Source organism: Lissotriton vulgaris, chromosome 4_1 (genome assembly GCF_964263255.1).
Source record: "Lissotriton vulgaris chromosome 4_1, aLisVul1.2, whole genome shotgun sequence".
Lineage (NCBI taxonomy): Eukaryota > Metazoa > Chordata > Amphibia > Caudata > Salamandridae > Lissotriton > Lissotriton vulgaris.
Genome location: NC_141691.1, coordinates 1,114,057,065 through 1,114,078,744, shown reverse-complemented (window position 1 = coordinate 1,114,078,744; position 21,680 = coordinate 1,114,057,065).

Sequence of the window (21,680 nt, the reverse complement as noted above, 5' to 3'; positions counted from 1 at the left end):
ACTAACTAGCGACTTTTTATAGATAGAGAAACTGATATTGTGGATTATTCAAGTACATTAGACTAAGACAGAATGTGAGGGCTGCAACCCCTGCCTACCCTGACAAACCTCTTACGATAGGCCCGGTACGCAGCCTTCTCCAGAACACAACCCCTGCCCATGTGATATTCTTAATATATCATAACACATAGAAGGAGACAAAAACGCCCACGGAGACTTCCAGAGGGCATTGGGAGCAGGAGCTGGGGAACCCTTTGATCAGGACAAACGGAGATATTGCTGGCAGCAGGCAGGCAATGTATCAGCCAATAGTCGACTTCAAATTATCCATTTTAAATTTCTCCAGAGACTATATTATACCCCTGTTAAACTTTTCAAATTTAAGTTACGGGACAGTGATACCTGCAATAGATCTGGGCAGGAAGAGGCAGGCTTCCTCCAACTTGCTTGGGAGTGTGCAGAGATTCGGTACTTCTGGAGACTCTTCCGTGAAATATGTAGCATTGGGACTACTGCTGGACAAACGGAGGGTGGCATGTAGGTGTGGCAGAGGGCGGGCACTGAAATTTAAGGAATGAATCAGAGATCTCCTTTAGCAGGAACAGATGTTAACATACGCAGAACTGCTACCTGCAGCCTTTAAGCCAAGAGACATTTGGGACCCCTGAACACTGTGGTATATCTCTCTTGTGTCCTCGTGCTGCACACAGCACGAGGGCACACTTCTTATGTTTTAACCTGTGCTCTCATTCTAATGGCTCCGTTCGGTTCTAGTACTCTGGCCAACGAAAGTCAGTTGCCCGGAGTCCCGGAGTCGAGCGGCAGCACATTCCTGTGGGTGTTGGATTACTTACAATAAAGAAGACTTCAAACAACGCTTATTTCCTACGAAGCCTCATTATTACATTTGGCGAAGAGCGGGTCAAGAACCTCTACACACCCACCAGGAAGAGAGTCTCGGCCAATCCTCAATGCCTGCCGACTCACTTCCACACGGACGGCTCACCTTCTTCTAATAACGTTGATTTGCCTAGCTGTCTCGTCCTCACCGGACACTTTGCCTGCTTTCAGCGGATTTCTCCATTCAACATCTTCAAGACAGTTCGTCTCGAGCCCGTGAGTACCCCTGCGCAGCTCTTCTATTCCGCGCTCCACGTACGTCATTGCCTTACGCACGTAATCATCTATTCAGACGTGTGTTCGACGGAGCTCGGATTGACATTCCCTACGTCGTGTTGTCAGCACGCACACGTCAGGCACACGTCGGGCAGCCATTTTGTTGGTTGCCTAGCTACGCTCTCACACGGAATCGGCTTTACTGAAATTGACTTCTTCAACGGCGCATATCTCGTTTTGCCTGTATTACATCGGCATTTAAAACTACAAATGTGGTAAGATCTTGGGAGGCCTCAGTGAGGGGAACCTGATGGTAAGCTGAACGCAAATCAATTAAAGAAAAATATTTTGCGCCACCCAGATTAGCCAGGAGATCATGAATTTTGGGGAGGGGATGGCAGTCAACCAAAATATTTTTGTTTAATGTGCGTAAGTCGGCACATAGCCTGACCTCGCCATTCTTTTTGCGTACAATAACGATGGGCGAAACCCATTCAGAAGAGTCTGAAGGTGCAATGATACCATCATTTTTAAGGGAAGTGAGAACAGACTTAAGTTCATCCCTTGCGCTAATAGGGACCGGGCGAACTTTATGGACTACAGGTTGAGCAGATGCTTTCAATTTGATCTCATGTCGAAAACCTTTGCCAGTACCTGGTTGATTGGAAAAGACTTTTGGAAACTTGTCCAAAATTTGTTTAATGTCAGACTCATGATCATTGACGAGAAGACATTCGGATACGAAAGGTGGAGCAGGAGAGTAATCCTCAGGAGGGTCACCCACTCTTATTGGATTGTCAGAACCAGGCATTAAGTAAAGACCCATTTTGGCGAGATCTTGCCAACCAACAATATTGCGACCATTAATCGCAACATAGATTTTTGTAATAACTGATCTCCCAAAGCACTCTAACCTATAATTAAAATAACTAAGCATGATAATATCAAATTCTCCGAATGCCTTAGGACTGAGGTCGGATTCATTTAAAGCAATGGAGTTGTTCCATTTTTCATGAAACATTGTGTCATTCAAAATGGTTATTGGAGATCCAGAATCTGCCATTACTAAAATCTCTGTGTCACCAAAAAGTGCATTGCAGAATGGACCTTTAACTAATTTAGGAGCGTGAATATAATTGCACTGAATAGAAACAACCATATCTTGAAATTCATCTATGCAATCATCAATATCAGGACATTCAATGTTATTAACAGAAGGTCTGACTGATTTTTTGACAGATCTGCAAAGACCCTGAAAATGTCCTATTTTTTTGCATACAACACATCTTTTGCCAAGTGCAGGACAAGTAGGGTTATTTCCGATATGAGACTTAGAACCGCACCTGTAACAAAAGGGGTTAGGTTTCTTAGGCAACTGTTTAAAAGATCTATTCACGTTAACAACATTAACAGAATTAGAATTATCTTTTGAGGAAGAATGAAAAGGAATGTGAGGTTGATCCTTCTGAAGAGCATTAGACGTTGTTATAGACCTTTCAATGCTCTTAGCAATGTCAATGGTCTCTTGAAGTGTAGGTTTCTTACAAATCAACAGGCGTTGTGTCCTTGTATCACAGAAGAGTCTTGGTCCAAAGCATATGAGAATGATCATAATTTAAAATTAGTCGCACAGTACATTTCTAAAGGATGGCCAGAGAATAGGAAACTGTCTAATGAGTTAAAAGCGTTTTCCATGATCTCTTCTGAACTATCCCTGGTTAACAATTTGATAATGAGACACAGTGTTTTTGTTCCTCCTTCAGATATCAGGCTTGATATCATTAAATTCGCACATCAAGGCCATCTTGGCATTACAAAAACTTCCCAACTTATCAAATCCCACTATTGGTGGCCCTCCATTGAGTCTCAGGTAAAGTTTTCTATAGATTCCTGCAATGAATGCTTACTTTCGGATAAGAAATGGAAACTCATGAATACCCCTCTTCATCCTGTTCCTTTTCCAGATAAACCATGGGAAAAGGTTGGTTTGGATTTTTCTGGCCCATTTGATGTCCTTCCTCACGAGATGAAATATGTCATTGTTCTGATTGACTATCACTCGAAGTGGGTGTATCACATGTTTTGTGACTCTCCAACTTCTGCCAATGCCATTAAATTCTTAAAGAAACTGTTTATCATTGAAGGCTGTCCATCTGTTGTATTTACTGATAATGGCTCCCATTTCATATCCGAAAAATTTACTTCATTTTTACTTGAACATGATGTTGCTCATTTTAAAGTGGCTCTTTACTCACCAACTTCAAACGGCTTGGTTGAGAGAGCTAATAGACTCCTAAAAGATGCTGTTCAAACAGCTATTTCTTCTCATAATGATGTCAAGGATTTTCTTGAGGATATGTTTTGGTCGTATAATATCTCTCCTCATAGTACAACCGGTGTGTCTCCTTTTTCATTGTTAAGGAATAGGAATGTCCATACTAAGTTGTGCCCCAAGTGGTTATCTCAGAAGAATGTCAAGATTAAAGTCAATGAATGTTGTGATGATCATTTGTTTAATAGAGTTCTGCAGAAACAGAGTGTCATGAAGGACAAACATGATTTGGGTAAATGTTTCAGTTCAATTGATTTAAAAATTGGTGATTGGGTTCTTATTAAAAACCCGAAGAGAGTTTCTAAAGGTCTCTCCAAATTCTCCACTCCAGTTCAAGTAACTTCTGTCAGTAAAGCTTCAGCTTTACTTGGTAGTAGAGGATGGTGGAATAAGAGAGCTTTAGTTCACTTGTCCAATTCTAAAGCACGCTCTTTGTTAAATTTGACTAGAGAACAATTTGATCAGTGTGACTGGTCTTGTTGGTTAGATGCTCCAATCTCTAGCAATTCTTCCTCTTTGTGTTCTTTTTCTGATCAAACAGATCCACTGACAGGTTCTTCTCCTCCCTCCATCGCTTCTGAAGTTAGTGGGGAGGTTCTTGATCAATCTTCTGGTTCATCTGTTCGATGTAGGAAGTTACCTGTCAGATTTAATGATTATGTTTTAGGTTGAAATGCACTTGTTTTTTTTTGGTTGCTTTGTTTTATTCTTTTGTTCTCATTTTTGAAATATTGTGAAGAGAGAGAATTTGTGGTATATCTCTCTTGTGTCCTCGTGCTGCACACAGCACGAGGGCACACTTCTTATGTTTTAACCTGTGTTCTCATTCTAATGGCTCCGTTCGGTTCTAGTACTCTGGCCAACGAAAGTCAGTTGCCCGCAGTCCTGGAGTCGAGCGGCAGTACATTCCTGTGGGTGTTGGATTACTTACAATAAAGAAGACTTCAAACAACGCTTATTTCCTACGAAGCCTCATTATTACACACACTTATCTGCTTAAACATCTGGAGGAGACGGATGAACAGGTGTCCCCCTCCCCCCCCCGCTTCCACAGAGTTGCAATGAAGGCCCTGACACCTCACAACATGTAACAGAGAACCCAAAACATGTAAGACTTCCCCCCTCGACATGCATTACTGGCCTCTCTCCCAGAAGCCAAAATCACAAAGCATCCATCTGGTTTCTGGATCTGGGTTTTATTGTGGCAAAGCGACTGATTACCCGCTGTTGGAAGGTGGCAGAGCCTCCGCCGACAAAAACCTGGTTCTTCTCCATGCTGAATTGGGCGAAGGCTGAAGTGGTTTCCCTGGTTCGGGAGCACACACAGGGATTGTGAAAGTTCCCTATTTCTGCTGCATGTAACACTATGCTGTGTGTGTTACGAGGGTTGTTGCTGCAGGACAACCAAAAAGATGTCCCCACATCAGATACTTGGACTGTTATCTCTAGGTAAGTCTGTGACCTAAGCTTCAAATTGCTGTGTGGACTGATTCCCTCCCACCCCACACTGGATGGCCATTTCTCCTAACAATCAGGATGTACATCCGTAGGATTGCTGATGGGACCCCCAATTGGGTTCCCCGGGATCAGTTTTTCCTCCCACACCTCTCTGCGTCCCCTATTCCCCTTCCCACCCCTTTCCCGACAGTTCCTCCCACATTAGGGGTTTGTTTTATAACATTGTTTGGCTTACTAACCGGATTAATGTGAAATGGTGGAGTGCAGCCATAAATGCTGAACTTTTGTGATGGATACGTATTGTTCAAATACAGTTTAATTGTACCATAATGTAATTGTGCATCATTCGGAAAGGTGGGTGGGGGTATATGACGGATAGGAAATGACATGTATCAATCTCAGATATGCAAATTCGACGGATGCACCTATGCCTAGGTACAGCTAATTTGTGCTTCTGACTTGTTAATTACATTTTAGCTTTGTATGGTGTTTTCTACGATGATGTACTGTTTTCTATATATGTTCACAACAACAAAATCTATACTAATATTATAAAGAGAGAGCCCAAACGTTTGAGGCGGGTAAGCTCTGGAACTACAGCGCCAATCAGAACACCCAATACAGCACTGGAAAGGTGAGAATAAGTAGATGGACATAGGCTATACACCAGCCCAATATATACATTACAAGTGAAAAAGACCGTTTAGGGACAAAGTAGTCCAGTGTGGGCGTGGGTGTTCTGCTGTAAAGCAATGCTTGCGAAAAGCGTTTTGTGTGAGAATAGCGTTCTGACATGTCTTGAAGTGGGCTTGTCGCTTAGCATTGTTGTGGGCGTGTGCCTTCAGAGACGCCGGAAGCATTGCGGAGAGGGGTAATAGCGTCCTTGGAGTTGTGGCGTTTGGCAGTGACGCTATGTGGGGCGTCTAAGTGCACCAAGCAAGTCTTTGGGGAGTGCGTGAACCTACTAAGGCACACGCCCTCAGTGTGCATGCCAGGACTGATCAGGGGCATCGACAGGAGTGGACACACACGTTCGCATTCTGTGGAAAGGACAACAAACCGCAGAGCACACGCTCACCTTCCGCGCAACAAAAAGAGGGGTTCTGAGCAGCCGCACAGGCAAGTCGCATGAAACTATAGATGTACTATTCCATGAACTTTGAAAAAAAACGTTGCCTTGCTTATTCTAACCATTTAAGACATTCTTTTTCATACCCGGACAACGTCGGGACGGACTGCTAGTCTTTAATAAACAGATCTGACAAAAAAAAATGACTTCCCCCCTCGAAGACAGCAAGACGTTCAAAACCTATGGCTGTGAAATGGCATAAGAGACGATGAAAGCTAGAGCAATTATATATAAGCGCTAGCCTGTTATCTCCTATTTTACTCTTAAGCTATGATTTTACAAGGACTTAAATGTACAGAAACTGACAGGATATGCTGTAATGCCTAACTATATGGAGGACAAAGGATACCAAAGAAATGTGATTATACTGCTTGATTATTGTATGCTGCATTTGAAAATGTTAATAAACAATAAAATAAATAAATATTTGTCTATTTTATTTAAACTGGTGTGGAGTCCGTTTGTGGTGTTTTCACTGTGTTACCTTGGGTGTGTACAAATACTTGACACATAGCCTCTGAGACAAGCCTGGTTGCTCTTGCCAACCTACCAAGGGAGAGAGCAGGAGTTATTGTAAAGGTATAACTTACTTACCCTGACTAGAGTGAGGGTCCCTACTTGCACAGGATGCAAATCACTAGGCACCCCATTTCTAACATTGGTGATAAGCAGTGAGGCTAGGACGTGTATTCCTACATTACATCAGTGATTGGTGTATACTCCTTCCATATCGCAGACCATTACTCCCCAATGCACTGTTTTTTCTCTTTCTCTATTTTTGTTTGTAACCCTTTGATTTTCCACAATCTTGTTCAAGTCTGGAGAGCCTACAGGTTTGGTGTTTGAGTAGGAGAGGTTGGAAACCTATATGGTGTTTCAGCTCAAAAAGTTCTACAGGGAGTTCAAATGTACTTTTAAAGGCCTCACAAAAGGGATAAGCTGCAAAAGGTGTGAGGGCCTCGTTGGCAGCCAGGGAGACTGGCGGGAATTATATTGTGGATGACACAGAGAAAGGAATCCTGCAGGGTGACTTGTTGGATAACCAGGATCTGCCTGCAGGGAGGTGCCCTCCAGGGCAGGGAAAACTGTTTCCTTCAAAAGACTGTCTACAACTGAGTTGAAGAAAAGGCAGGAAAGAAAGAAAGCTGCAGTTGGAGCTTGCAAAACTCAATATGAATGTGGAAAAACTAAAATTGGAGATGGAGAAAGGAAGGTTAGCTATGGAGAAGGATGGGCTGGCCAGGAAGGAGAGAAATCTGCTTCTAGCTCAGGAGTTGAGCTTCAAGGAGCTGGATATGAAGGCCAAGTCCAATACAGATGGTGGCAGCCATTCTGCAGTGAACTCGGAAGGGACGGTATACATACCCATGGATGTAGTGACTGATTTTAAACTGGGGGAAGACTTAGATTCTTGGTTCCAGGCCCAATAAGTTTCTCTACGCAGGCACAGAGTACCTGAGAGAGATTGGAGAGCAGGCTTGTCGAAGCACTTCAGAGGAGAGGGGAGGAGCCTCTTGCTAGCCCTAGAGAAAGGGTTCTGATGAGGTATCCTGCCCTGAAGGAAGCCTTGAACAAGAGATATGGTATTTGCCCAGAGCTGTATTGACAGAGGTTTAGAGGGAGTGCTAAACTAGGTTCACAGACATAGGTGGAGTGTGTTCATTCCTTTTGCAGGTCACTGGATGGTTAGGTGAAGGGCAGAGTAGTGACAGACTATCAGAGGCTGTACAATTTGATTGTGTGGGAGCAACTGAAGTAAGCCGAACACCAAGCTCCCACAAAAACACAGCTTGACATTTGACCTCGGTCTTTGACAGTGCAACAAATGTGACGAGATAAGGACAAGATTTAAAGGCCTTTTTATCACAAAAACAAGTTTGTGGAAGAATACTGTGAACAGGGCATTAGCATGGGGAGGTACGAACTCAAGCTGCACAGCCTAAAGTAAATAAAGCCAGGAAATGAAAAGTCAGAAAACATGAATTACAAACCACAACACCAATAACAAGCCACGGGTGAAATGCATTCCCAGGTGAACTTTCTAAAAGTCCTCAAAATATCTTTGCATAACCAGGCAACCTAAAAAGGAGGAGAGAAACATGGCAAATTCGTATAGCTCTATATCCTTATGAAATTCAACAGTTAAAATATTAGGCAAATTTTGTTGATATGTTTAGAGGAACAGGGTCATGTAAATATTAACCTGTCTGAAATCCAGTACAGGTGTTATTCAGAATTAGGAATAGAGGAACAATCATTGAAGTTACACTTCTTAACAAAAAAATACACCAAAGCAAGGAAAGGTGAAATATATATAATGTTTATAGACCTAAATCATGGATTTACCATATAAATCGCTCAAACCTTAGCAATTAATGTTAGTTATAAGGCAGAAAAGTTATTGGCAGCTCTGTTAAGACAGTTACATCAGGAAACCACTGTGAGTGTCCATTTCAGGCCAAATGGTGAATACAAAAACAAATAAAATCCAAAAGAGAGGTTCGCCAGTGGTGCGTACTGACACCCTTCCTCTTTATTTTGTACATTAATGGATTAGAGAAAGGATATGGATAGAAGAGACCTAACAGTGGAACCTTCTTAGAAACTGCACCTAACAACGGATAACCCCAATTATTGATTAGTACCCCGAATATGTAAATGTAGGTTCGTGTGCACACTGAAGAGCACCCACTGTAACAGTGCTAGTTCCCTAAGGAACTGAATCAATTAAACATAACAGCACAGGTGCACCACAACATTTAACATTTGATTTATACTTTCAATAAGTCACGGAAAATGAAGTTCCTCATTTTGATTTCTTTATTTAAAAAAAGATTGAAGCACCATACAGCCGACACGTTTCGTCCCTTTGAGCAACTTCTTCAGGGCTTCTGCTAATGGAAATTGACTTCGAGTTAAGATGGGAAATGAAGCTACCCCATATGCAGTATTCGGTCTACACAACTCCCCCATTATCCTTGAAAAAACATGACAACAAAAAGCACTTTAAGTTTTACCTCATTTTGTAAACTCCATTCTGTTCTGAGAAAATGTTTTTTTAGTCCAGTTGTTTCGTACTTGAATATAAATCATTATTGACATGCCCGTGTTGATTTACCATAGCTAGCCACAGAATCAATTTGCTTTGCAGTAATTATTTTTATATGTAGCGCCTTGAAAATCAGAAAATGTTACTGTTGTGAATAATGAAATTTGAAGAGCGGTAGTATGGTAGGTATTGAAAAAAATATATATTTTATCTTATTTAGTATTGTGTAAATTAATGTTTTTATGTATGTATGTTTTAAATGTTACATACTTTTAACTCTATTTCCTTCAGCTGAATAAAGTTTCTTTGCTTCTACTTGGCTTCTAGTCTCTGACTGGCAGAAGGGGTCAACATCTTTGAGTCCTTTCATTATTCATCAGCAGTCCAGAGGCAACCGTCTTCTTCAGGTGAAGTTTTCCTTAGTACAGACATGTTCTGAGGATATTGCTGGAATGGAAGAGAGGGATGACCTATATTTGGCGTTCGATAATGTCACTTATAAAAGGAGGACGTGCCCGTGCAAATTACACAAAGTGTGGGGGTTGATGGGATACTATGATATTCATCTCTCACAGGAGCTGTGACTCCCTCGACATTAAAGTATTGTGGGGTTATGTGTGGGAGCATTACCGTAATCCTCATTGTGATTTCTCCTGTATATGGAAATGTCATGCAATTTCCCCTTGTGCTTGAATGGGTGGGTCTGGGTGTGTGCATGCCTCCTTCACTGTTCAGTATTTATTGTTTGGTGCATGTTCTGCGCCTTAATTCAATGTTTGCTGCATTATTCATGAAACGCTGAAAAACGAAAATAAAGATTCTTTTTCTTTCTAAAAAGGAATGTTCTGAGGAGCTATTGGTTGAGGCATCAGACTTTTTCCTGAGCACTAGCCAGTGATTGTAGAAATTCTGCCACCTAATCATATTTTCTCGCAGCCCATGTCTCCTTTTTAAGCACTACCTCTTTGTTTTACCATACAATTACCCAGGAGACCCTGTTTCAATCAGGCAGCAGCTGTCTGCTACCAGACAGGCCTGTCCTCTGTTCCTCATTTACTCCCCTATGTTGATGAACTCTCCTCCCACCATTTGAACAGACTCCAGGCTGGTTCTTTGGCTCACTGCGCCTAGAGCCTGGCTGTCAAGGAGGGTCCTAGAAATGAAAAGGCATCTCGAAGTCCAGAGAGGTAGTGCTAAGGCTGTCCTTTTTTTGTTGCAAACTGTTCTTGTCCACTCTCAGATATCTAATATTTTCTAATAGATCAGCAATTAGCACCACCCTGTCCTTCCAGAACTCCGAGACAGCGCATTGTCACCTGTGCCAGAGTCACTAACTCTTTCAGTCAAGTATGAATTATGCAGCTCTAAAATGTTTATGAAAGTTACTTTTCTACCTAAGTTATCAAAATCTATTCCACCATTAAATCGGGTTTGGAAAATTAAGAAGGGAGTACCTTTGAATGATTGTACTGTTCTTTTCTCAGACAGAGATATAGAATTATATATTGTAATGGATTAGCTGGAAAGTGCAGCTAAACCTACACAGTGAAATAATGTTTAGGCATTTGATCTTTGTGTGGGCACACTTTTTAAATATATAGTGACCACTTTTTTAAAAATAAATTAATCACATTGCAATGTGGCTTACAAGATGCCCCTTAGGGATGACATTATATATGGAAATAGGTTTACCTACATGGTAAGGCATGTTTTCTTGTCATGTGTTCCTGTATTCCCTTTAAACTGCAGTCCTGCCAGAGCACAGCTGTGCACCGGCAGTCGAATTCTTTTTCATATATGTAAGTGATGTAATTACACACGGTAGCCTACATATGATGAAAATTAGCTCCTGTGCCACAATTACATTTTCTGCATCACACAGGAAGTTAAATAGACCAACTAGGTGATACAAATTTCACCAATACGATTTTTGGCCCACAGCACATGCACTATGTCACTGATTAACAGTGTAATGGTGCACAGAGTCCTAATATCAGCAAAAATGAGGTCTAGAAAATGGTGAAAAATCTTTGAGGACCGTGCAGAAAATGTACATTTGATACAGTACCTCTGTACAAAGTATAGTTGTACATTCTGTTTACCATGTTTCATGTGTTAAAAGTGTGTAATGTAAGCATTTTACCCTGTACTCTGTCCTGCTTGTTCCATTTGCTCTTCCTAGCTGTTCCTTCTATGCAGAAGATGATATCTTGGTATTGGGGGAGCTTATAGATATAGTGTAAAATATGAGAATTCCAGCCCAGTCTCCCTAATCTTAACCCCAGCTAAATCGAAGTCTACACTTAGGCCCTGATTCCAAGTTGGTCAGAACACAGGTGCTTGTTTTCACACCCAATAAATAACAGCACTATGTTTTACTCTACTTATCAGGTGCAATAAATATCACTTATTTCTAGTTTCTGGGGTAAACGCGCGTATTGTTTTGCTTACTGCACCAAAATCCGCATAGTACGAAAAATATTTTACACTTTTCCCCTATTAAATTCTGGCAAGTTTTACCAGACCCAGTAAATACAACCCAACCCATGATTTCAATCCCTGTGCTAGGAGGAGTTTACACAGGGATTGGAAATCTCCAATCAATTCCTAATCAATTATAGAGTGTTTAGTGGGTTACTGGAATAGAATACATACCTTGTGTCAAAAGTTTAGTCAGTGTACATTAACTACCTAATTAATGAATTAAGGTTCAAAACATCTTCAACTTTAAAGAGGGAACAAGTTTGAGGAAAGGCTACGTCAGCTCAGGTCGATGAACAATGCATTCAAAATCAATTTGCTTGTCATGGCAAGGAACAAAATGACAGCGAATAAGTTGTATTGTGCTTAACGCATAGCATTACTGAGCGTTCCGCACAAAAGTGGGCACAAATCTAAAAATCTAAATTGCAGAAATGATTAACCCTCCCAAAATGAATAGGCAATGAATACCTTTTACCTTCATGCAAGGGAAATTGCATTTACGTGATTGAACGATTATGAAAATGAATAGACTAACAATTGTGATGCATGCAGGAAAAACCTTGAATTCTGCAACACGTAAAAAGTATCTGGCAGGCTTCATCCAAAGCACATAAATTGATACAGTGGTGATGAACAACACCACTAAACAAATCACATTTTTATCTTTGTTATGAAAAAGAAAAAAAAGGAATGTTAGAGAAATTATCTACTTTGTGCAACCATTAAAAGCAACTTTTTTCAGCTGCCAGTACAATCAGACAATAGGCCCAGGAAATTAGTTTTGCAGCCTACTTATGTTAACCTTAAACACACACAATGAACATAAATGTTTTTAATAAATCTGCTCTTACATAGTTGTCCATGTTTAAATGCACATTGTGTATAACCTGAAACCTTGCATCCGTAGTTGCTATAGACACTAACTTGAGCAGCATCAGTAACGTCTTACATCAGATAGCTCGTGTGTCTTTCTCTCTTTGCTTTGGCAATTTCCAAAGAAGACACCAGACAATCAATGTTGTCTTGGCACACCGAGTAACGTGTTATTATTGGCTAACTCAAAGGCATTCATTTAGATGACATCACAAGGATGAAAGACTAAGATGGTAATTTAGACCCTGGTGGAATGAAGGCCATTTCCCTAGGGCAGCAGAGGGATGCACTCCGTTAACTTGGCAGGCAATCAGCCACCATATTTAAATAATTCTGCCAGCACAACGATACCTCTGAAGGCAGTAACGTTTGCAACCTCTCTGCAAACTTTTTTGTATGTGGGAGTTTGTTTCTGTAAAACAAAAAACGGATTATATTGAGATTTTTCTCCCAGGGTGTCCTATTTTTATTGATTCCTGTTCAGTACAGAAATAGCAGGGATGGTGACACTGTCGGCCAAAATCCACCAGGCCATCTGTGTAAGTTTTCCACTGGCTCCGCAGCAGAAACATGACTGTGTGGCCACTCATAACAGAGCAGTCAGCCCATTAGTTTAGCTGACAGAGCACTCCACCATGATTGTGGCCCTCCGTTAGCCCTTCTGGCTTTCAAACCAGTTTAGTAGAGAATGCATACCTTTCTCTGCAGTAGGAGCTCAATTCACTGAGCTAGGTATGTAGGACAAGCGAACTTATACAATGCCTACATAAAAACATGACATCATTTACTTATTTACCTTCTAGTTTTGACATCACTACTCTGCACCTGTGATAGCTTGACATTGTGGAGTTACAGCACCACAATGATAGGAGCGATGCACAAAACCATCTGGTCTGGCTTTAACATGTTAATGCATGCAAACACCTGAAAGTTTAGCTGCAAATGCTATTTATATGTGTTAGAACATTAAGGCCAGACCTACCGACATTGTTTTAGTTTTCATGTTTCAGTCTACAGTCACTCAATCAATGAATCCAACAACTGTTATTACATTTCAGATTAAATCATAAAAGTACAATTACAAGCACATCATAATTAATATTATAAAATAGAGTGCCGCAAATCATAGAAAAGTGCGTGCCTTGTGTGCAAATAGAAACAGCCTGCAAAACAGTTACAAAGAAACAAAATACAAATAATGACAATTTAAGACTCATGAGAGAATATAATAAAATAAAATGATAAAAACAATTAACCTTGCTCAAGTAAGGTGGGGGCAGCAGGGTGAATTAACCGATTCCTTCCCAGTTAATAAGGGTTGGCGGGAAGGGTGATTCCTTGCCCCCACCCTATTTTCCCTATTTATAAATAAGGTCATCACATATTATTCCAGTTTTCCAACCGATGCACCAGTTCTTGCCGGTTCAAGGGTGCCATTATTAATGTTTGCAGACGACACACTAATTCTATCTAAAACCCAGTCAGGTCTGCAGCATGACCTGGAACGATTTGTAGCTTTCTGAAATGACCACAAGCTTGTGGTAAACGCGGATAAGACCAAGTTCATGGTATTGCATAGGTATAAATGTGTCAAAGATAGGGTAGTACTGGATAACGTACCATTAAAACAGACCAATACATTTACCTATTTAGGGATAACAATGGGTAGGAAGATGAACTGGGTATCCCAATTAGTTGTCTTAGTTCTAAGGCATAATCAGTTGACTGGAGCCCTCCTAAAGGAACATCGACTGTCCCACACAAAACCTATAGGGTCAGCAGTAGCTATTTATAATGGGAAAATCAAAGCTTCCATTATTTATGGAGTCGAACTTTGGGGGTTCGAAAATCTTTTACCCCTAGTACAAGCACAAAATAAGTTCATGAGATCACTGACTGCCCTCCCACAATCTACACCCATGAAGCCTTTGCTCTTAGATTTGGGTTGTAATCCCCCTGTCGAGCTCGTAGGTTTTAGACCCCTAGCTTATTGGAGGAGGCTCTGGACCACCGCAGAATTGTCACCGTATGCGAGCGCAGTAATGCACATCAGGAGTGCTGATTCATCTTCTAAAATTAAATGGCTGCAGAAAATCAAGTACAATTTGAAGGAAATGGGGCTTGGTCACTTTTGGGATGATCCAATAGGAAATTCTTTTCCCAGTAAAAATGATTTCAAAGTGCTTTATTGGGATATGATCACCAGAAAGACCCTGTCAGCGGTGGGTAGTACCTCGCTTACAGGTATCTTCTTCGATCACAAGTTTGCATCAAAGCCAGAACCATACTGGAATTTGATTACAAAACATAGCGATAGGAAATTATACCATCAATTCCGAGTGGGTACTCTTTCTTTAAGATCTTTCGTTGCTAAATAGAAAAAGCCCATGAATGTCAATTGCCCTTTTTGTCATACCCAGAAAGAGACAATACGTCATGTACTCTTCATGTGCCGGGCTTATATAGGCCTCCGTTGTAGGTGGCTCAAGCCACTGTGTTCCAACCTTGGAACTAGATCCTGTATGATGGCCCTGCGCATTTTGATAACAAACATGCGTGCAGACATTTTTATCGCCACTGCGAAATTCTTGAGTTGGTCCTGGGCACTGAGGAGGAAAAAACTGGAGGCTGTTGGGGAATTGAATTTAGCGCATGAGTGTCAAGTGTAAATTGGCTCTCCTCCAGAGAATAATGCAGGATTGCATTTTATCTGATTGATTTTGCTTATTTCAAGTATTATTGATTAGTTAGGATTTCGATAATGACGGTTAAGTTCTGTATGAAATGTATGTTTTTAGGGTCTTATCCTTTTAACTGACACTTTTATCTATGTATTATGTCTTTTATGATTGTAAATTATCGAATAAAGACTAATTGAACTGAACTGAACTGAATTACCCTTCCATTGGTTTACATGCTCGTACTGCTGTTTTTGAAAAGCTGCTAACCCTGACATTTACCTCATCATTGTCTAAAAGTTGTAGATCAAGAGTCAGTCAGTCAGTAAGAAAACTTTATTTGGTTAGTTACAACCATAAAAGTGTACCCTATACATGATGTTACTTTTAAAAACATAAACAAGGTAATCTTTAAAATGTAGCATATGAACATTACGCATAGAATAACACATTTCCTTTACAAAAGATACAAATATCCACACACAATTGATTAAGTCAGGTAATTCATTTATATGCATCAAATCCTTCCAAAATATTCCATACAGTACCATTAACCTTTACAGGCACAATCTCGTCCTACTGAAAAAATAAAGTGAGGAGGGTCAGAAGAGAATATTTAACGACCAAGGCAGCTCAAGCCCCTACAATTACTAGAAAAACAGAAAGGAGTTGCCTGGTCCACAAAACTGTTTGTGTTGCGTCAGAAGTAAAGACCATGAGACCATCAAATCACAACTGTGATAACACTGGGCTGAAAAAATTTCCATCAGCCCACCCTTCTGGTGGAATATCGTCATGTCGGATACATATCATAGATCCAGATCTCACCCAACGCACCTGGTAATGATGCAGAGATGGATTTTGAAGATATTCTTCTAGACCACAGGGTTTCACAGGTAGTGCTAATGGAGTGCAGTGCTAGTGAAAAAGTGAAAAGTGAAAATAAAATTGGCTCCTGGGACAAAAATTGAATTTAATAGGTATTGTCCTAGGGTCAAAATTTAAAACAACGCCTAATAGTTTTAAATAATAACTATATAATGGCGCAGTGCATTAAGGTCGACATGTTTCAGCTTGAATGGACTATGTGTCCAAGCTTTCTTCAGGACCAGATGATAATAGCGACTGCAATTTGTGAAAATTAAGCTAATAATTTTGCATTGAGATAATGGATTACTCCTACCAGATACTTTGAGCCCAAATGTTTTCTGTCGGTTATCCAATTACTCATTCTCTCCTAGAGGAAAAGAAAAGTAAAGTGCATAACAGTGAGCAGTGAAAAAAGTGCATGATGGTGTTTCGGTAAACAGAACACAACACAACAACACAAACAGGGCGAAAGAGAAAGTCTCAACGCCATTCAGAAGACAGATAGTTCTCCTGATATTAACAATTCAAAAGTAGAAACATTAGTCTGTATAGTGTGACTCACCCAACATTCTGTGGGAGGTCGCCTCACCTCGCCCGGCACCCACTCGGGGAGAAGGAGGCCCCGCTCTGTTAGAGTGGAAATGTAAAGAGAACCTCAGAAATTTATCAGAGGTACATGGATACATTTGATCAATCATTTCCAGTGATCTACTAACAAAAACCAGTTGTCTTGAAAGAGACTCAACCCCAATGAACAGTTGGTTATGACTATGCATGGAGAGGAAGTAGTTATAGTTTATACTTGATAAACTATTGTATTACCAATCAGAAAGAATTTAAAAAAAAAAAGAAATTATAATGCTTTCTTATAGAGCAAGTTGATTGTTGTAAAATAAAAAGCTCTAGTAAAGTTTGCCGAACTTTTTTTTTGAAAATCTGTTTATTAGCATAGTAATTGGAGCAGGTACATACATATTCGGGCATAGCAATAATCAGAATGTCACATTCATATGTCTGATCAGTATTTACAGGTACTTAGTATCATTGATTTTTCATTTTCGTCCGGAACCATTGCAACTGAACAATCCCTTAACATACCCACACCCTCCCCCACCCGCTAAAATCCCTCCCGGCACTCTTCTAACATGCGTATAAGTGTGATATGTACATCTTGGTCACTTGTTGCTCCATATAGTACAGTTTTTTCCCCCATACACATAGGCAGGCTGGGATAGAATTGTCAATGGTACGGGGTTCTCCGTACCCCAACACAGTGCACCTTACATCGTGAATGTCCTGAGGGGCTGGCCCCATTCATCCCGTGTGTATTGAGTTATCCGTATCCCCACCGTCCTCCTCACCCCCAGCCTCGAAGGTCCCCAGCACAGTGAACCAGTCTAAGGAGATCAGTGTTTTCCTGAGACCTCTGTGTTCCTCTCGCTGTAGTGCCTCGCCTTCTGCCTTTCCCCATCTTATTACCTCTGCTTTCCATAAATCCGGGTCAGGGGGTCTGGGGGACTTCCACCTCATCGTGATTGCTCGCTTCGCTAGTAATAGGGCTAAGTCTGTGAAACGGGTCGCCACGGTCCTCGTGCTTGTCGACGGACCCAACCCTAATAGTGTATGTTCTATGGTGAGCGATTGGGGCAGGGTGCCAGCACTCTCAAGCGAGTCAGCGATGGTGGCCCAGTAATGACCCAACTTGGGGCATTGCCATAGCATATGTATTAGCGATGCGTCGTCAGCGTCGCACCGGGGGAAGTTGCTACTTGCGTCGGGGAACATCATGTGAAGGCGATGCGGGGTCAGGTAGGCTCTATGTAGTAACCTCAGCTGAATAAACTTGTATTTGGGGTTTCTGGCTACCTTCTTGGGAAACTGGAGGATGCGTTCCCATTCTTTGTCCCTCAGTGGCCTACCAATGTCTCCTTCCCATGCTGTTCTGAGTGGTGTTAGAGGGACCGCCCTCCCCGTTTTTATGCTAGCAGTGAGCCATTTGGGTAGGTGGCCGCCCGTGCCCATGAGGTAGTGCATTGTTATCAGGGGGTTTGTAGCTGGCTCTTGTCCTTCAGGCGCCCAGGTGAGCGTTATATAGTGACGAAGGCCTGCGTGTAAAAGGAATGAGCCTCTAGGAACGCTATGCACAGCCCTGAAGTCTGTAAAGGACAGTAGGTGCCCCTCCGCGAACAGGTCTCCCACATGTGTCACACCTGCGTCCTGCCACGGCGTTAGCCTGTTCGTCGTGAGCGTGCCCGAGCCCAGCGGGATGCCCAGAAGCGGGATCGTGGGGGCATAAGATGTCGTGGGGGAAGTGTATTTCACTGCCTTCCGCCAGTATGTCACCGCCAGCCGGAGGAGCGGTGGGGCATCTCTCGGCATGTCCGATTGGGGTAGGAGCAACTTGTGTATGTCCCCTCTTTCATGTTCCCTCTCTGCTATGTTGATCTCGTGAAGGTTGCGGCCCGCCACCCAGTAGGCCAGCCATTGCAGCTGGCACGCATAGTTGTATGCCCTAAAGTCCGGAAGGCCCATACCACCAGAGCCTGAGGGGAGCTGCAGTTTAGCGAGGCCTATACGTCTACACCCGTGTCCCCATACAAGTTCCGTGAGTAGCGTGTCGAGATGTTTAAATGTCGCAGCTGGGATCAGGAATGGCAGGTTGGTGAAGTGGTAAACGAGGCGAGGGAGCATTACCATCTTAGAAATGGCCACTCTGCCAGCAACAGAGAGGGGCAGCGTCAGCCAGAATTGAATTTGTGACTTCAGTGCTCTCATGGTTCTTCCAAGGTTGCCGTCAATCATCATGTCAGCTTCCCTGTAGATGTGCATCCCTAGATATCGGAAGGTGGTTTGTGCTATCTGGAATTCGTGTGGAGCGATGGGTAAAGTTTGACGAACTTATGTCAAGAACCCACAGTATAAGGTCCTACACTCATTAGAGACCCTACCTGTCCGTCGGTACCTCTTAGGCCAGCGTCCGAGAGGGAGTGAAGGTGACTGTTCGCTGCGCTCATGTCTCTATTTATACCCAATCTAATAGGTTAATCGGGTGCAGCTGGCTGAGTGCGTATCTAATTGGGGTAGCAAACAGCGCTGAATCAGGGATGGACCTCTGTTACTATAGCACGCATGCGCCGGTGATCTACAACAGCGCATGCGCGTCCCGTTGATACTACAAAGGGATCACTGAAATAATATCTACTACCAAAATATTGAGTTACCATAATATCGATGAAAAAAGTATCGAGGGACATAATATCGACTTTCTATCTTCACTAAGGTAAGTACAAAAATATCGAGTTTAAAATATCGAGTGGTAAAATATAGAGTGTCAAAATATCGATTTTTTAATGTCTTTAAAATAAGTTAAAACTATTATAATATTAAATATATTTAATATAAACATTGTTAAAATTATTAAATAAATGTAACATTATTACATAATTAATGTAACTTTAAAAATTAATAATAATAATACATATATATATATATAAATACATGTTATTAATAAAACATATAGAATATATTTACCGTAGCATAGCAAAAGGTTTAAATTTAATGTAACCACTCCAGTGGGTGCTACATTAAAGAGATCGTTGGATAGCGTAGGGGTACAAATTACTATTCCCACTTCAGTGGGTACAAGAGTAGGGAAAGCGTTGGATAGCGTAGGGGTAAAATTTACTATTCCCACTCCAGTGGGTGCAACAGTAGGGAAAGCGTTGGATAGCGTAGGGGTAAAAATTACTATTCCCACTCCAGTGGGTGCAACAGTAGGGAAAGCGTTGGATAGCGTAGGGGTAAAAATTACTATTCCCACTCCAAAGAGTGCAACAGTAGGGAAAGCGCTGGATAGCGTAGGGGTAAAAATTACTATTCCCACTCCAGTGGGTGCTACAGTAGGGAAAGCGTTGGATAGCGTAGGGGTAAAAATTACTATTTCCACTCCAGTGGGTGCTACAGTATGGAAAGCGTTGGATAGCGTAGGGGTAAAAATTACTATTCCCACTCCAGTGGGTGCAACAGTAGGTAAAGCGTTGGATAGTGTAGGGGTAAAAATTTTCTATTCCCACTCCAGTGGGTGCTACAGTAGGGAAAGCGTTGGATAGCGTAGGGGTAAAAAATACTATTTCCACTCAAGTGGGTGCAACAGTAGGGAAAGCGTTGGATAGCGTAGGGGTAAAAATTACTATTCCCACTCCAGTGGGTGCTACAGTAGGGAAAGCGTTGGATAGCGTAGGTGTAAAAATTACTATTCCCACTCCAGTGGGTGCTACAGTAGGAAAAGCGTTGGATAGCGTAGGTGTAAAAATTACTATTCCCACTCCAGTGGGTGCTACAGTAGGGAAAGAATTGGATAGCGTAGGGGTAAAAATTACTATTCACACTCCAGTGGGTGCACCAGTAGGGAAAGCGTTGGATAGCGTAGGGGTAAAAATTACTATTCCCACTCCAGTGGGTGCTACAGTAGGGAAAGCGTTGGATAGCGTAGGTGTAAAAATTACTATTCCCACTCCAGTGGGTGCTACAGTAGGGAAAGCGTTGGATAGCGTAGGGGTAAAAATTACTATTCCCACTCCAGTGGGTGCAACAGTAGGGAAAGCGTTGGATAGCGTAGGGGTAAAAATTACTATTCCAACTCCAGTGGGTGCAACAGTAGGGAAAGCGTTGGATAGCGTAGGGGTGAAAATTACTATTCCCAATTAATTATTTTAAATTAATTACCAATTATATTTTAATTATTTACCAATGGGTGCTACATTAAAGAGATCGTTGGATAGCGTAGGGGTACAAATTACTATTCCCACTTCAGTGGGTACAAGAGTAGGGAAAGCGTTGGATAGCGTAGGGGTAAAATTTACTATTCCCACTCCAGTGGGTGCAACAGTAGGAAAAGCGTTGGATAGCGTAGGTGTAAAAATTACTATTCCCACTCCAGTGGGTGCTACAGTAGGGAAAGAATTGGATAGCGTAGGGGTAAAAATTACTATTCACACTCCAGTGGGTGCACCAGTAGGGAAAGCGTTGGATAGCGTAGGGGTAAAAATTACTATTCCCACTCCAGTGGGTGCTACAGTAGGGAAAGCGTTGGATAGCGTAGGTGTAAAAATTACTATTCCCACTCCAGTGGGTGCTACAGTAGGGAAAGCGTTGGATAGCGTAGGGGTAAAAATTACTATTCCCACTCCAGTGGGTGCAACAGTAGGGAAAGCGTTGGATAGCGTAGGGGTAAAAATTACTATTCCAACTCCAGTGGGTGCAACAGTAGGGAAAGCGTTGAATAGCGTAGGGGTGAAAATTACTATTCCCAATTAATTATTTTAAATTAATTACCAATTATATTTTAATTATTTACCAATTAATAATTAATTTAAAAATATAATTAATTTACATAATTATTTAATTAAAATTAAATTACTTCCCACCCTATTCCCCTATAAACACACAACCCACTACAGAAAATAAATTACTATAAATTAATTATTTATCATTTATTTATTTTTTACTTAATTACCAATTATAGTTTAATTAATTACCAATTATTATTTAATTAACAATTAGATTACATTTACATAATTAATTAATTATAATTAAATTACTTCCCACCCTATTCCCCTATAAACACACAACCCGCTACAGAAAATAAATTACTAAAAATTAATTATTTATCAATTATTAATGTTTTATTAA